We start from the raw sequence: 18,781 nt of genomic DNA on the forward strand, positions 1-18,781 counted from the left end.
ATTTCAGTCTGCTAGAAGCCTAACTGTTCCAACAAAAAGTTGACAGTCTCTTATAGAATTCACAGTGCTATAATGAACACCCTGCGTTCAAGCATTTATTCTAGTATACATATCACATGAGAAATAAAGTTCCTTTTTTTCTTATCATTTCTAAAGATGATTGAAAACAGTTTAATTGTGTGGGACAACTTTTAAAAAAATTTGAAAAGCAAATGTTTTAAAATCGTTTTATGGAACATTTCCATTTCCAGATGGTTGTTGATTTAAAAATTATTAGGACAGTTTATTGATAGTGGAAAACTGAATTCCTAGGGAAAGTCAAAGCCACAAAACAGTATGAAACCAGTAATCTCACTTCCAGTTTCAGCTCCAACATGTATAGAGCTTGAAATTCATCATCCCTGTCTGTGCAACAAGGGATATTGGAAAAATTGATGATCAGTGACTTTTTGGGGGTCCCATCAGATAGAAAACTGTCCTCCTGGAGCCTGGAAGGACAGGTGCATCCTGTAAGACACAGCAGAATCTGCTTTCCTTGAGTAGGAGATGGTCACCCTTACTGTCAGTGTCAGGACAACTAGCTCTTTGTAGAGTTGCTGGAGGCTGGGTGTGTGCTTCTGAGAACTAGCATAGGGGGAACTAATCATGAGCTTTCCCTGCAAGATCCCTGCTAGTTTTTCCAGGCTGAGGATCCAACAAAAGTCCCTCTTGGCTTTGGCATGAGAAAAAGAAACATAGCCATTGTGTAACTTTCCCGTGACAAAGTAACGTTCTATAGGAAAACTTACTTCACCAGAGGATAATGCACAAAGCTCCTTCCAGCTGGAGATGGTTCCAAACATGCTGTTTCATCTAAAGGGACCCAAACAAAACAGAAACATCAATGAACTAGGGAGATGGCCTCCAGGATAATAAATTTGGATTATCAGAGTCAGGGAATGAAGTATAAAGTCATCAGGGAAGAACTGGATTCCTAGAGAAAAGACAGAACACCTGGGAAGGCTTGTCCCCAAGCCACAAGCGCACTGAGGCTTAAGCAGGTTATAGAAAATTTTGCTTCCTTCACCCCCTACCACCCTGCAGTATAACAATAGGGGATGATTTCTGAAAAAGCTGCAGGATGCAGGACTTTCTCAAAGGACAAGAACAAAGGGAAGCCCTGCAGCCAATGAGGGACAGAAACAAGGTCAGTAGAAGGATTTTCAAGCCTCTGGTGCCTGTAGCCATAACAAACATCAAACACAGCCCAACTCTTGGGTAGATTAATATAAAGTCTCTCACAAAGGTCTCTTTAACCTCAGTACGTATTGAAGATAGAAGATGCCCAGGTTTCAACACAAAATTATAAAGGCAAACGAACTACAGTCTGAAGAGAAAGAAATCACCTGAAATAGACTCAGAGAAGGCATTATGCTGGAATTCAAAATAACTGTGATTAATAACGTTCAGGTCTCCAATGGAAAAAGCCGACAGCTTTCAAGACCAAATGGAGAGATGGAAACTGAGAAAACATCAAAATGAAATGCTGGATAGGAAAACACTGTAACAGAAATGAAGAATGCCTTTAGTGGGTGCAGGAATGGATGCAGGAAAGAAGAGGGAAATTGAAAACAGGGAAACAGAAACCTCTCAAACAGGAAACCGAGAGGTGGTATGGGGGGTGGTTATCTGAACAGATGGCTCACCAAAGAAGATTTATAGGAGACCAAAGAGCATGTGAATAGATGCTTAACATCATTGTCATTAGGGATTGCAAATTAGATTGAGGTATCAGTCCTTAGAGTAGGCAGAACCCAAAGCCCTGGCAACGCTAGAAGATGGGGAGGATGTAAAGCAAAGGAACTCATTCTCTGTGGGACTGCAGAACAGGACAGCTACTTTGGAAGACAGTTTGGCAGTTACTTACAAAACTAAACATACCTTACAATTCAGCCCTCATGCTCCTTGGTATTTACCCAAATAAGTTGAAAACCTATGTTCCCAGAAAAACCCACAAGTGGGTGTTGACAGCAGCTTTTTTTAATAATTGCCCAAACTTTGAAGCAACTAATTTGCTTCCATTTGGTAGGTAAATGGATAAATAAACTGTGGTATACACTGACACTGAAATATTATTCAGAAGTAAAAAAAATAGTAATGAGAGCTAGTCAGCCATGGATGAACTTGGATGAACTTTCAATGAATGCTACTAAGTGAAAGAAAGTAATTGAAAAAGATACATGATTCTTATGTTTGAACAACAACAACAACAACATGATTCCAACTATATTTGACATTCTGGGAAAGGCAACATTGGACAGTAAGAAGACCAGTGGTGGCCAGGTGTTGTGGGGCAGAGTACAGAGGATTTTTAGGGCACTGAAAATACACCATATGATATATAATGGTAGATATATAACATTATATATTTGTCAAAACCCATAGAATTATAACACCAAAAGTGAGTCCTAATGTGATTATGTGATAATGTATCCATGTTGTTTCATAAATTGTAACCAATGTCCCATTCTGTGGTGGAGTGGTGATAGTGGGTAGGCTGTGTATGTGAGATGGGTATGCAGAGCATGTATTGAAACTCAATTTTATTATGTTCAGCTCAATTTTATTATGAACTCAAAACTGCTCTACAAAGTGAAACCTATGAAACAAAACAGAAAATATCAAATAACCTGATATTTGGGTACACTTTGTAAAATAGTTGCTGGTTGAAATTTTCTTCTGGTCATTTTTATGGGGTACATTGGAATTCTTTTCCTAGAACCCCATTGCTTGACATCTTTGTGTATTTGAGTTCACTGACTATGCCCCCATTATTTCTGCTGGAAGTATTCAATAATCACTTTGAATTTAAAAACTTTATGCACAGACATTAAGGTTTACTAGTTGGAATAAAGGGTTATAAACATACGTAGGACCACACCTTATCAAAATTGTTATCTAACACTACTTGCAATCAGAGCTTTTATGAGGGCTTGAAAGATTTAGAGATATGGTAGGAAGCTCTGTGGCATATGGGATATGCTCCAACTCTGATGTTTACTCACAATGATGGATGTGAATAAATGGTAAAAATGCTTCCTCTATGTATATTCACTTATGTTTATGGTAGAAATCAGTGAACATCTGGTTCCCATCACTTGTTGATAAGGGCAATATTGAGAGGGCACACACGTGCTTGGGTGACAGGGAGACACGATAAAAAAGCAGCTCAAGAGAGTTTGCAGAAGTGTGCACCAATACAGCATACTATCATGTTAACACTTCATAGGTTTATGATTAAAGGCTTCCAAGTAGGGGAATACAATTTACAAGCTGTGTGATTGGAAGCTCAATTTAAGTAAGGCCTAGCTGATAACTTGGTCATATATAAGAAAGTATATACAAAGTGATCATTTCTAGCTTTTGCATATATATATAATTTGTATATATGTGTGTGTATGTGAGAGTGTGTGTGTATTTCAATATAAATTCTATAATTCCTAAGAGCTTTGAAAAAGACAGTAGTATATAGTCATGATTTTAAATATTAGACACTCTTTAAATGAAATAATAGATACCTTACTGGTTAACTTATTGACAGAAGGGGTCGATGTGCCTATCCTCTAATTCTTGGCTAGTTCCTACCATAAAATTGGTAATAAATCAGAAAAAACATTCAACTTTAGTAGAGCATGCTCAATCATTCCTGATCTGAGATCCTTCAGTGGCTTATATTAGTACTTTTGAAGCTGGTGATGACGTGACAATTTGTTCTGGAATTTTGATGTTTGTGATCTGGAGAAAATTCACCTTTTTCAATTGTATAGGTTAGGAAAAACCACCCAGAATAATTTGAAATCCATGGTTTGGGTTTGATCCAGTTATACAGGCAGATAAAGCCATAAAAATACAAAAATATTTTGGGGAACTAGGAAAGGATCCTCTGTTACAATTTGGTACAACATTTGCTCACTCTGTGGAGAGGTGAATAATGCTTAATACATGACCTATAGCTGATCATGATTATTTTTTCTTCTGGAAGCTATTTCATTATATAATACAAAAATGAAGTGAAAGAAGTTGGTACTGGTATTTTATAGACGTAAAGAAAAAGGAAATCATTTCTTTAGACAGGTACACCAGCAAGGTGAACAGGTAATCAACAGCTTCTCTCTTTAATGCATATAAAACTTTACACTTTTTTTCTTACTGCCTATTTTAAAACAAAAATATTCCAGATAGACAAGAACTGCTGTCTTCGTGTTAATCTTCATAGTACAACAACTTGTTTCAGAACTGAATGTCAGCAGATAATAGATTCTGAGACTCATTTTTTTCCCTTAAATAACTATCTTGTTGATAGTCTCAGTTTAATGTAGTCCAGTATTTCTACAAAAACTTAGCATTATCTAAATTTTACATTCCGTTGTTTTGTGATTGTGTTGTGGTATCTTATTATGCTGAATGTATGTATGTATATATTTATTTATTGTTAATATTTATTTTTAGTCATAACAATATCTTTATTTCATTTTTATGTGGCGCTGAGGATTGAACCCAGTGCCTCACGCATGGTAGGCAAGTGCTCTACCTCTGAGCCACAACTCCAGCCCTGTATGTATTTATTTTTGAGACAAATTACCTTAGTGAACTTTTGCATATGTATAATATCCTATCAGTACCACCAAGATCAACATATACAGAATTTTTCTGGCATTTCCTAAAACTTTCATAATTTTCCCAAAAGTAACCACTATCCTGAGCTAAGTCACAGTGTTTTTTTTTTATCTTTAAACTTCATGTAAATTGCACTATATAGTTTACATTTTTTGTATCTGTTTTTTTTTAAATTGTTGGTGAAGTATATTTATACATAATCGTGGTCTTCATTGTGATATATTAGTGCATGCACATAGAATAAAATGATCTGTCTCCTTCCTCACAACTCCTTTTCCTTCCCCTCCTCCTTCTCCTGATTCCTTTCCTTTACTCCAATGGTCTCTCTTGTGTTTTAGGAGGTCCCTTTCCTTTCCTTTTTTTTTCTCTCTAGTCTCTGCACATGAGAGAAAACACATGCTACTCGACTTCCTGAATCTGGTTTGTATCACTTAGCATAATGTTCTCTATCTAGTTCCATCCATTTTTTTTCTGAAAGTGACATAATTTTATTCTTCTTTAATGAAATTCCATTGTGTGTAGAGGACCTGGCTTTTATTTTCTTAGCTATGTTATCTGTGATATTAGCTCATGAAGTAGGTGTCTATTTCTTTCATTTCTAATGTATAAGCTGTATACATTCATTTACTGTTAAGGGATATTTAAATTGGTTCCAATTTTTGTCTCATATGAGCAAAACTGCTATACACATTTTGGTACATATATTTTGGTAAATATAAGCACCCATTTATTTAGGTGCACAGTACCCAAATAGTATATACTCAGTAGAAGAAAGGATAGAACATAGGTTATACATGTGCTTTAGGAAATACTTAACAGAGTTCCAAAGAGGTTGTACCAATTTATACCTCCACTAGCAATCTATGAGAGTTCCACTTGCTCCACTTCCTTAGAAGTACTTGGAATTGTCTGTCAATCTTTATAATTTTAGTCATACTGGTGGGAGTATGGTGATGTTGTCTTGTTCTTAATTTGTATTTTTCTTTTAATATGCTTTTTGGCTATTTGTATATTCTTCTTTATTCTTCTTCAAGTGCTTCTTCAAGTATTTTACTCTTTTAAAAACATTAGATTAAAAGTTGATTTCTTATACATTTATAGGAATATTTTGTGTATCTGAGAGTGTGAATCATTTGTCAAAGTTGGATAATGCAAATTCAGTCTGTGACTTGTTTTACTCCCCTAATGTTGAATTATTATAAATATTTTAAATTCTAGTAGAGGCCAAATTTATTAAAAATTTCCTCTAGTGCTTTATTTACTTTTCAATATATTTGCCTGACCTAAGATCATGAAAGATTTTTCCTGTTTTTTTTCCTTTGTGGTTTTAGTATTCATATTTAGATACGAAGTTTATTTTTGTGTATTTTTAAGGGTCAATTCATTTAATCCCCATATAGATATCCACTTGATCCTATACCACTTCTCTGTTCTTTCCCCTAGTAAATATAAGTGTCATAGTTGCCTAAATCATCATTACTTAATTTCTGTAGCTTTAATCAATTTTGATATCTTGCAGTATGAGCTCTTCAGTATTTCTTTCCTTCAAGATTTCATTACCAATTTTAGGCCCTTTACATCCCCATATAACTTTAAATATCAGCCTGTCAATTTCCACAAATATTTTCTGAGATCGAAATTGGAATTTCCCAAAACTATAGATAAATTTGCAGAAAACTGACAGTTCCACAATTTTGTATCTTTTCATGCATAAGAATGGTATTAATTTCTCTAAGCCTTATTAAGTTCCTTAATAATATTTTGTAGTTTTATGTAAGTTGTATTTCTATTAGATTTGCTCCTAAGAATTTGATATTTTTAGAGCAAATATAGATTTTCTTACTTTCTAATTACTATTGTTCATATAAACACATAAATTAAAAATTGTGTCTAAATCTTTTTTTCAGAGACCTTGCTAAAATAATTTTAATCATTTGACTAGAGGTTCTTTGGATTATCCTATATGCATAATCATGACATCCACAAATAATGACTATTTTATATCTTTCAAATCTTATCTGTATTAATTTCTTGGCCTTGTTTCTAGAATCTTCAGTGTCATATTCACTCAAATTAGCATGAGTGGATAAATTTTTTTCATTCCAGGTCTTATAAGTCAAGCTTTTAATATTTCAAATTTAATTATAATGTTTGCTTCATGCATTTTATAAATACCTCCATGTATACAGTGTCTGCAAATTAACTGTTGCTTATTTCCCAACTTTTTTTTTATTATTATCATTATTTTAGATTTCTTTTTTTTATTGGATGTTCACAACATTACAAAGCTCTTGACAAATCATATTTCATACATTAGAATCAAGTGGGTTATGAACTCCCATTTTTACCCCAAATACAGATTGCAGAATCACGTCGGTTACACATCACATTTTTACATACTGCCATATTAGTAATTGTTGTATTCTGCTACCTTTCCTATCCTCTAATATCCCCCCTCCCCTCCCCTCCCATCTTCTCTCTCTACCCCATCTACTGTAATTCATTTCCCTCCATGTTTGTTATCCCATTCCCCTCATAACCTCTTATATGTAATTTTGTATAACAATGAGGGTCTCCCTCCATTTCCATGTGATTTCCATTTTTTTCTCCCTTTCCCTCCCACCTCATGTCTCTGTTTAATGTTAATCTTTTCTTCCTGCTCTTCCTCCCTGTTCTGTTCTTAGTTGCTCTCATTATATCAAAGAAGACATTTGGTATTTGTTTTTTAGGGATTGGCTAGCTTCACTAAGCATAATCTGCTCTAGTGCCATCCATTTCCCTGCAAATTCCATGATTTTGTCCTTTTTTAGTGCTGCGTAATACTCCATGGTGTATAAATGCCACATTTTTTTTTTTTATCCATTCATCTATCGAAGGGCATCTGGGTTGATTCCACAGTCTAGCAATTGTGAATTGTGCTGCTATGAACATCGATGTGGCAGTATCCCTGTAGTGTGCTCTTTTAAGGTCTTCAGGAAATAGTCCGAGAAGGGGAATAGCTGGGTCAAATGGTGGTTCCATTCCCAGCTTTCCCAGGAATCTCCATACTGCTTTCCAAATTGGCCGCACCAGTTTGCAGTTCCACCAGCAATGTACAAGTGTACCCTTTTCCCCACATCCTCCCCAGCACTTGTTGTTGTTTGACTTCATATTGGCTGCCAATCTTACTGGAGTGAGATGGTATCTTAGGGTGGTTTTGATTTGCATTTCTCTGACTGCTAGAGATGGAGAGCATTTTTTTATGTACTTGTTGATTGATTGTATATCCTCCTCTGAGAAGTGTCTGTTCAGGTCCTTGGCCCATTTGTTGATTGGGCTATTTGTTATCTTATTGTCTAATTTTTTGAGTTCTTTGTATACTCTGGATATTAGGGCTCTATCTGAAGTGTGAGGAGTAAAAATTTGTTCCCAGGATGTAGGCTCCCTATTTACCTCTCTTATTGTTTCTCTTGCTGAGAAAAAACTTTTTAGTTTAAGTAAGTCCCATTTGTTGATTCTTGTTATTAACTCTTGTGCTATGGGTGTCCTATTAAGGAATTTGGAGCCCGTCCCCACAATATGTAGATCGGAGCCAACTTTTTCTTCTATCAGATGCAGAGTCTCTGATTTGATATCTAGCTCCTTGATCCACTTTGAGTTGACTTCCCAACGTTTTAAGTCATGGGAAGGTAGTCAATTTATTATATATATATTTTCCTACCTCTAAGGAGATATTTGGTTTTTTTCCTTCTTATTCATATTGATGTGGAAAGTTACCTTGATTTTTAATGGTAAATGCTCTCCTAAAAATAAACTCATTTTTTTATCCCTACAGTTTCCTTTTATAGATTATGATCTGGATTTGATTAAAAAATATTTTGCTTCAGATTTTTGAATTTATATTCATTAGAAAGACTGGCCTATAATGGCCTATGTTTTGCCTTTTTTGTGATGTTTTTGTCAGATGTTGCCATTAATGATGATTTTGTCAGATGTTGCCTAATAAAATAAGCATTATTTATTTTATATAAGTTTAATAAATTTACTTGGGCTTGGAGTGTTTAATCAGAAGATATTTAATTATGGATTTAATTTCTTTTGTAGACATTTTAATATCTTGAGCTGAAACCTTGATTTTAGCCTTTCTTTTCCCATCGGATGCATTCATACATAAATTTTCTAATCACAGCTTCAGATCCCACAGCTTTTGGTGTATAAATTGTATCACCATCATGTTTAAAATGTTTTCTAATTTTCAGTTATTTTTCTTTGATTCATAGGCTATTCATAAGCATGATGCTTGAGTTCTCAATATTTGGGCATTTGGGTTATATTTTCTTATGATTTTTAGCTTAATATTATTTAATTCTGTGTTGTCAGAAAACATACATGAGTTGCACCCTTTGAAATGTTTTGATACTTGCTTTATGATCCAGCAGATAGTCAATTCTGATTAGATATTTAATGAACAGTCAAAGAAAGATTTTAGGGACTGGGGTTGTGGCTCAGTGGTAGAGTGCTTGCCTAGCATGTGCGAAGCACTGGGTTTGATCCTCAGCATCACCTATAAATAAATAAAATACAGGTATTGTGTCCATCTACAACTAAAAATATTATAGAAAAATAAAAGACTTTAGGTTTAGCTGAAAATTGGATAGATAAGACTCAAATAAGCCACATCTGGTTTCCAGGGGAGCAGAACTAGCCAGTTAACCAAGGGGAAATTCTCATGCAGAAAGGCAAAGGAATTTGTTACTATTTTTATTCAGAGTGGACATCAGGATATTAAAAGACTCTTTCTCCATTTACCTTATTGTATTTTGGTTACTTTTCTTGTTTTTTATTTCACACACTCCCTTATGCTCTTAAACAATTTGGTATAATTTTAAAGAGAATTAATTAAGAAAACTACAAGGACTTCTCCTATTCTCCCTCACCAATAAATTCACCAGGTATTTATAGTTTTGCTCTGTTCTCTTTTTCATTTTTTCTTTATACTGTTGGACTCAGTTTACCAATAATTTTTTATGGTTTAGTTCTTCAGGATTCCTGATGGAGACTTTTATCTCTCTTACAGCCTTTGCCTTGTAGGCTCTGACCCACCTGTCTTCCTAGAGTAAAATGATGTGGAAACTCCATGTTACTTTCTGCTGGGCTTGTTAGTCCCCAGTCCCAAATCACTTGATTACAACATGCCTGTACTGAAAAACTGAGTCCCAAGAGTGGGGCCTGACCTTACCTTCCTTTTCTAAAGGAGTTAGCCTCAAAGTCTTGGGAACCTCAAACTCCACTCAAATCTCTGCATTTCAGGAGCCACCCTCGATCTGACCTTTTTGTCCTCTTTGCTTTGCTTTAAAAATTGGTAAATGACCCAAGCAGAAAAGTTGATGCATGAAACAAAGCCTGAGAAATTTTCCTTTTATCCTGAGTCTCAAATCTGCTTACCTCATTAACATTCTGATACCCTCAAACAGAAATTTTTTAAAAAAAATTATATAGCTTTATTTTTTTTCAGTAGCAGCACTAATTTGATACCTAGCTGTGATCTAAATCCATTTCCTTCATATTTGTACCATACTTGAGGCTGCTGTTTTTTTAGTCATATATGTAGTCTACTGCTTTCCTGTTATTCAAGTGAAGATTTATCTTTTACATTTTTCCACCTGTAAAGGTACACAAACTCCAGTAATGTCATAATATGCACATAACAAGTTTATGTTAAGACTTACATTTTATTAGAAATATACCAATATTTTCAATATTTTAATTCATATAATGTACTGTGATTTCATGCCTTTGTGATTATGTTTAGAACCTACCGCCTTCTCCCATAGTCTAGGATAATCTCCCCATCTCAAGAGTTTTAATTTAAATCACATCCACAAATTACGTTTGCTTTATAAGGCAACACACTCATATTGTGAGTAACAGGAAGTGGATATATTTTGAGGGTTTGTTATTTAACATACTACATTAATTCACCCTCATAATATCTCATAAAAATAGCAATTGCTTTTAGAGAGTGACAATCATATTAGGAAGGCTTTCCACTTTAATTTCAGTGTTAGAACATGCTTCTTGATGTCCCCTGTTTATCTGTGCTGTTCTGGACTTTTTATTTTTTTACCTGGCTTCACTATTGCTAGCCTGGTCTCTCTACCTTTTCAATCATTTTCTAGATACCCTTGACCTTTCTTTTCTGTTTCATGAATCCCAGAATTCGTGGAGCAAATCTTTCAACAACTTCCTGAAAAAGAGCTCATAGAGATATATTTTTATTTTTTCCTTTTTCTGTTCTCATACATTTCTGAAAATATCTTAGTCTTTTTTTTTTTTCCTCATTTGATTGACAGTGAGCTCCTGGAGACTTTTGGAGGTCTTCTGTAGCTAATTCTGTTCTGTTACTTAAGATGCCACCAGGGTAACAGATCTCAGCCCATTTGTATTCAGATGGGGCCTTTCTATCAGCTATGGATAATCAGCTGTAAGTGGAGGTCATATGTAAATTCTGGACCAAAGCATTTGAGAGCCAGTATAGTCTACAAACTTTCTTTAATCCATTGTCACAGCTCACTTGGATGCCAAGTACTGAGATGGTGGAGCTGTAAGTCTAAGCATTCTTGAATCTTGGAGTCACCACGTAGGATGCTACTCTGGATAGCTCATCCTGGAGTGCATGAGTGAGAAGTAAACTTAAATATTTAGCTTTGAGGTTTTGAGGTTGGTTGTTATCACGCAATAGCAAAGCCTATCCTGACTAGATGGATTTGGAAGTATTTCTCCTCTGTCTTTTACCTTTCAGTACTCTCCACAGAGGAGTCCAAAGTCTTTTAGATTTGTGATTGCTCTATAGAGCATTTTTTTTTTCCTCCAAACGAGTTAGGAGCGTTCAGAAATGTCATAATATAATATCTTGTTGTAGGTGTTCTCGTTTGACTTGTAGATGCTCCATGGGTTCTTTCATCCAGAAAATCACTTTTTAGTTTTAATGAATTGTATTGTATTTGAAAAATAACCTTTCTTCCATCTTCTATTTTTTGCAACCTTATATAGTTGGGTATTATACTTCCTGTTCTAGACCTTTATTTTTTTTTAATCTCTACTATCCAGTTTCCTGTATCTCAGTATTTTCTCCTGGGATATTTTCTCAACTTGATTATCTAAATATTTCATTGGTTTTTAAAGTCATGTTTTAAAAAATATTTTAATTCCCAAGAATGTTGTTTTTTGTCTATCTTTTCATAGCAGTCTTTTCATTTTATGGATTATTTTCAATTTCTGAGAGTGTGGTATAGTTTTATAATATTCTCTGTTCCCCAATACAGTCTCTCTTCTCAAATGATTTGTTTGTGTTTGCTTCTGAGAAGTTATTTGCCTTTATATTAAAGTTGTTCACCAAATATTAGTTGCCCTCTTATTTTTATGAGTAAGGTGCTGAAGGTAGTAAGAAATTGCTTGTGTTTGAGCAGGACTTAGTGAATGACTGGCTTCAGTACAAATTATAAAACAAATATTTAGCCATTTTAGGAAACCCGCAGAAGTCTATACCTTCAGGTATTATATTTTTTTAGGGAGAGGGGAATGGACAGCTAGTTTACCCAAAAATTAATTCCTTGATTTTCTATTTGTGCTCTAAATTGACTATCAGTTTTCTGAGACCAAAGTATGGGAAGACTTTGGGGATATTAGAATGAGCCCCCTTTTAATAAGATATTCCATGTGTTAAGTGTCACCAAGTCAAGTGTCTCTCTGATTCAGCCTCTCAATTTTCAAGTGTACAGAGGAAGAAAAATCTGTAATAGAGAGCAAATAAGAGAAAATGGGAACAGAATTCTGCCTATTGAATTTATCATCTCATTCACAGAAGTTGGCTGAAATAGTGCTGCTTGCAAAGCATAGTGTCAAGACAGGACTGTCAGAAGTGTCAGTTGATTTGTGATCCTTCTGACTTCCTTTATGAAGTTTATAGTGTCTTTCATTGCAGACTGTGATAATAGCCAACTTCTCGTGGATCACTGACTGGATAAAGAGGGTAGCTAACTCTAACAGTGCATCTAAGTCTGTGTATACAAATTTAATTAAAACAACTGATGTCACTCTCAGTGCATTTATGAGGGCACTTACATCTAGTAAGACAGGGGGGCCCTAATTAATAGTTCTTACTTTATTTTATTTTTGGTTGAAGAAGGAGGTACAATCCGATACAGTTCCTTAGCATTTGGATTCCAAATGAGGAGAGCCAAGAGCATCATTTTTGGATCATATAAATGATGGTAAACTTAGATTCACACTGATTTTAGATAATTTTGTTTTGAGCGAATATAAAATTAAACTTTTATATTTAATGGCAAGTAAAAGTTAATTAAAAATGGAGAGTCTACAGAATTGGAAATTAAGCCTAACCCCATGCAAAAGATACTGTATTCCTTAGTAACCATTTGAGATGTAATTTGTGGATGGTGTTCTCAGATTTATCGGGCTGAGTGTACCCATGCCTAAAAACTGGTGCATTTTCAAACTGAATGTCATTATTTTACTGGGACTTTGATTTTTCCAAATGATATGAACCTGCTTTATGGTCAAATATAGGTCATTTAGTATGACCTGATGACTTCTGCACCTGTTGGGAAGGACTCAGGTGTGGGGTGTGTCAGGAAGTCCCTGTTCTCCTGTCTCAGGTAGCCAAGACTCTTGATTATAGCCAAGTGGCTTCATTTAAGAAAATACAGACCTGACAGATTATTCCTAATGGATGCAGGAAATTCCCCTGATTGGTTTAAGTTATTCTAGTTCCCAGATATAATTTATATGAAGTCAGGGGTTATTATATTATACTATATTATAAACAGTTTTTTTTTTTGGTATACTTATTACTTTGCAGGATTTTTCTCTCTTGTTAGAGAACCATGATAGTCTTTCAGGGCCCAAATTAGAAAGGAAAAATTATAATTGTGTGTTATCACTTTGAATTATTGAGAATATAGAGAGAGGTACTTTCCAAGGAAGAACCAGTGTCCTGAGTATGACAGTGGAGATTGATCATAAACAAACCTCTCCTTCTCCTATCTACCCTCTTAATATCAAGGACATATATGTTGCTTTGTGTGGAGGTTTGAAACTCTGTGTAGATTTTGGGACAATTCAGTTAATAAGCTGAATGAGTAGAGGGTTGAGAAAACAGTGTTATTAATATTTTCTTATCAATATTGTCTTAAATTAAGAAGGACTTTATCAAAAGAAGTGATAAAAGGTGCTGAGAAAACTGGAAATCCATATATAGTATAATGAAATTTAACCCCTATCTCTCACCCTGCACAAACATCAACTCAAAGTGGATCAAGGGCCTACGCGTTAGACCAGAGACCCTGCACCTACTAGAAGAAAATGTAGACCCTACTCTCCACCGTGTCAGCTGAGGAACCAACTTCCTCAACAAGGCTCCTAAAGCACAAGAAATAAAATCAAGAATCAATAAGCAGAATGGTATCAAATTAAAATGCTTCTTCATAGCAAAGGAAACAATCAATTACATGAAGAGAGAGCCTACCGAATGGGAGAAAATTTTTACCACATGCACCTCAGATAGAGCATTAATCTCCAGGATATATAAGGAACTTAAAAAACGTAACACCAGAAAAAACAAATAATCCAGTCAATAAATTGGCAAAGGAACTGAAGAGGTACTTCACAGAAGAAATATGATTGATCAACAAATATATGAAAAAATTTTCAACATCTGTAGCTGTTACAGATATGCAGATTAAAACTACACTGAGATTCTATGTCACTCCAGTAAGAATGGCAATTATCAAGAACACAAGTAACATAAAATGTTGGTGAGGATGTAGGGAGAAAGCACATTCATATATTGCTGGTAGGACTGCAAATTATTGCAACCAACTGGAAAGCAGTATGGAGATTCTTCAGAAAACTGGGAATGGAACTACCATTTGACCCAGTTATCCTACTCCTTGGTATATACTCAAAGGACTTAATATCAGCATACTACAATGATGTAGTCATATCAGTGTTTGAAGCAACTCAGTTCACAATAGCTAAGTTATGGAACCAACCTAGAAGTTCTTCAGCAGGTGAATGGATTAAGAAAATGTCACATCTAACTAAAAAGAACAAATTAAAATTTAAAAAAATGAGTAGGAAAAGATAAAAGAGTAGACATGGAACCACCATATGACTCAGCTGAACCACTGCTCAGGATTTATCCTAAAGAATCAAAGTCATCATACTACAATGATGCCTGCATAGCCATGTTTATAGCAGCACAATTCACAACAACCAAACTATGGAACCAACTTAGAGGTGTCCATCAATGGATGAATTTATATAAAAAAATGTGGTCTATATACACAATGGATTTTTATTCAGCTATAAAAAAATGAAATTATGTCATTTTCAGTAAAATGGATGGAAGTTGAGATAACTGTTAAGTGAAATAAATAAAACTCAGAAGGGTAAGGGTTCTATGTTTTCTTGTATGCAGAAGCTAGAGAGGAAAAGGAAAAGAAAGATGGGGCGGTTCTCATGAAAATCAAAGGGAGATCAGTAGAGGAAAAGGACCAAGGGGTGAAAGGTGAGGAGGGAGTGGGAAAGTGCTGGGGAGTGATATTGGCCAAATTATTATTGTTATATTGTGTATTGTGTGCATGTATGAATATATAACAGACAATTCCATAGTATGTACAGCTACAATGCATCAGTTAAAAATATGGGGAGAAAACAGAAGAAAAAGGGTTTCTCAGAAATTCTTGTGACTTGCCTTCAGATTTTGAGCCTTTTATTCATTTACTGCTTTTAAAAATTAACCAATTATTAAGGAGAACAACTAACTCATTTTCTGGTTTTTGGTTAAGATTTTCCCCCAAGTAATGTACAGTGGTGAATCTGTTGTCATTTCCATAATATATCCTTATACTTTTACTTCCCCCATCCTCCAATTTGCAAAGAACCTACTTAGAAAAAAAATGTTTCATAAGAATAATTCAGTGCACATTTCGAAAGTCATTTCAAATAATTTACATGAAATGTGGATAAAATATGTGAGAAAAACTGCATGATAATATTAAAAAAAAAACCCACATTGTTTTTGTGAAAATCAGTCAAACCTGCAGGTATTCTAAAGATGATGGGAACATTTGCAACACAGGGAAGTGAGTTAAAATAGTGTAGATGATGGGACAAATCTCCTGAACTGAGCTATAGACAGAGCACAGAAGTGAGACAAAGAGGAGAGCAAATAAGGAAACTATGGAAAAGAAAAAGAGTTAGCTTCTTAAATATTACTTCTCTTAAAACCAAAGGTTGTGTGGATGATTATTTGGAGTGAAATTTGGAACATTCTGGGTACAGAGAGAGCTTAAAATTTGATTTGGGAATCAGATATTTGTATGCTGTACTCAAGAGAAATTTCCATTCCAGTCACACCTGAAAACACGTCTGTTCTTATGACATTATGTGATGGAAGGATAAGGAAGCAGGGTTACTGTACAGCAGCAACCAGGAGGCCAAGATGGGGGTTTTAAGAAGACATTCTGAGCCAAAGGATATTTGAGGAGGAAGTGGACAAGGTGGAGCTCAGACAAGTTTATTTTACCTGGGGAAATGGCTCTGGATAAAGGTCTGATTGATAATAATAATTGAGAGGCTGCTCAGTCACCTGGAGCAAAATCCAGCGATTTACAGGACTTGGTTTCATAAGAAGGTGACAGGGACTTAACCTCTCCTCTGGTTAAGGTATCACATCAAGGACTTGGTTTCTGGAGGACATAAGTGGCCCTTGATTCTCCCCTTATGGAGGGGAGGCCATCCTGTCCCTAGACTCCACAAGTTGACACATAACTGCTTTTTCTTTTTTCCCTTTTGCTTTTACTATATCTCTTGCCTGGTGAGAGCTATGATGTCCAAGTTTCTGACTTATTCTTTATACTTCTTGGAAACCTGCACAGAAGACCTGAGGTGATGTGGGCAACCTCAGAGCCTGTATAGGAATATTGTACAAGAATAACAGAAACATTTTTTAACCACCATGGGTTTCCAAATAGGGTGTGCTTAGCAGGGATGGAGTTTTCTCATGGGAGAAGCATTTCTTATATGAAACGGAGTCTCAGGGTAAAAACGAGTTTGTCTGGTCAAGGCACATATAGGTTGGCCCATAACATCTATGTTACCCAAAGTCATCTACAGATTCAGCGCAATCTCTGTCAAAATCCCAGTGGTATTTTTTACAGAAATAGAAAAATTTTCTAAAATTTGTTTAGAATGTAAATGTCCCGAAGAGTGAAAGCAACCTTGAAAAAGAACAATGGAACTGGGGATATCACATGCCCTGAAAGCAACCTGAAAAAGAACAACAGAACTAGGGGTATCACATGCCATGATTTTATATATAAAAAAAAAAGCAGTAGTCAAGCACGCATAAAAACAGATACGTAGATCCAGAGAAAAGATAGTCCAGCATAAACCCACACATATTTGGTCAAACAGTTTTTGATAAGGATGTCAAGAATATACAGTGTAGAAAGAGCATTCTCCTCAATAAATTGTGGGGGAAATCTGGGTATGCAAAAGAATGAAATTGGACCCTCACCTTATATCACATACTAAATGTATTAAAGAATGCATTAAAAGACTTAAAGGTAAAATCTGAAACGCACAGAACTCTCAGAACTCTGAGGTTGCCCACATCACCTCAGGTTTTCTGTGCAGGTTTCCAGGAAGCATAAAGAATAAGTCAGGGACTTGGACAATGTAGCTCTCTTACAAATGCATTAAGAAATGCACTTGTAAGATGTTCTCCATTTAGTTCCCATTTTTCTTGGGCAGTGTACTAGAAAAAAAAAACAGGAACAATTAACCTTGACATTGGTATTGGCAATAATTTTATTTTAAATATGACACTAAAGCAAAAATAAATAAATGAGAGTATATTAAACTAAAAAGATTCTGCACAGCAAAGAAACAACAAATTAAAAGGAAGGGGGAAATATTTGAAAAATTTGCATCTGATAAGAAGTTAGTATCCAAAATATCTAAGGAACTCATACAACTCAATAGAAAAAAAAATAAAAACAAAAACAAAAATAAAAATAAACTCAATCTAACTAAAAAGGGGAAAAGACTTGAACAGAGAGGACATACAAAAGGCCAACAGGTATATGGAGAGGTGTTCAACATCACTAAACTTCAGAAATGCAAATTAAAATCCAGTAAGATATCATTGCACACTTGTATGAATGGCTATTATCAACAAGCAAACAAACAAACAAAATATGTTGGCCAGGAGTAGAAAAAAGGGAATTCTACAATATTGGTAGGAATATAAATAAGTACATTCAATACAGAAAACAGTGTATCACAGATATGTAGCACACATCTGTATTTTTTATCATATGCTATGATACTACAATACATTTGAAGACCATAAATGTTACATAAGTGTATTAATAGAGTTCCTGCCTTTTCTCTACCAATTTACTTTTGCTTTTGAATTTTACTTATATTGACAGGCATAACCATAGTTTATTCACTTAAAATGATGTATAGTATCTGTTGTATGAATTAGTGCTAATTTTAAATTAAAAATGTAACTTCTGTATGATATAGCAGTCCTGCTATTGGATATATACCGAAGGGAAATGAAATCAGTATCATGTGCAGATATTTCTATTCCCAAGTTCATTTAAAAATTATTCACAATAGCCAAGGTATGTAATTATCCTAAGTATTCATCAATGGATGAATGCATAAAGAAAATCTGATATTTATTTTTTATTTTTTTCTCTTTTTTGTCTTTTTTTTATTGATTATTTAAAGCATTACATAGTTCATGATATATCATCTTTCATACATTTGACTCAAATTGTGTTTTGAACTCCCATTTTCACCCCAAATACAGATTGCAGAATCACATCTGTTACATATTCACATTTTTACATAATGGCATATTAGTGACTGTTGTATTCTGCTACCTTTCCTATCCCCTACTATCCCCCCTCCCCTCCCCTCCCCTCCCATCTTCCCTCTCTACCTCCCCTGCTGGGAGCTAGATATCAAATCAGAGACACTGTGTCTGATAGAAGAAAAAGTTGGATACGATATACATATTGTGGGTTCGGGCTCCAAATTCCTT

This window comes from Spermophilus citellus (genome assembly GCF_964194105.1).
Source record: "Spermophilus citellus genome assembly, chromosome: 12".
Lineage (NCBI taxonomy): Eukaryota > Metazoa > Chordata > Mammalia > Rodentia > Sciuridae > Spermophilus > Spermophilus citellus.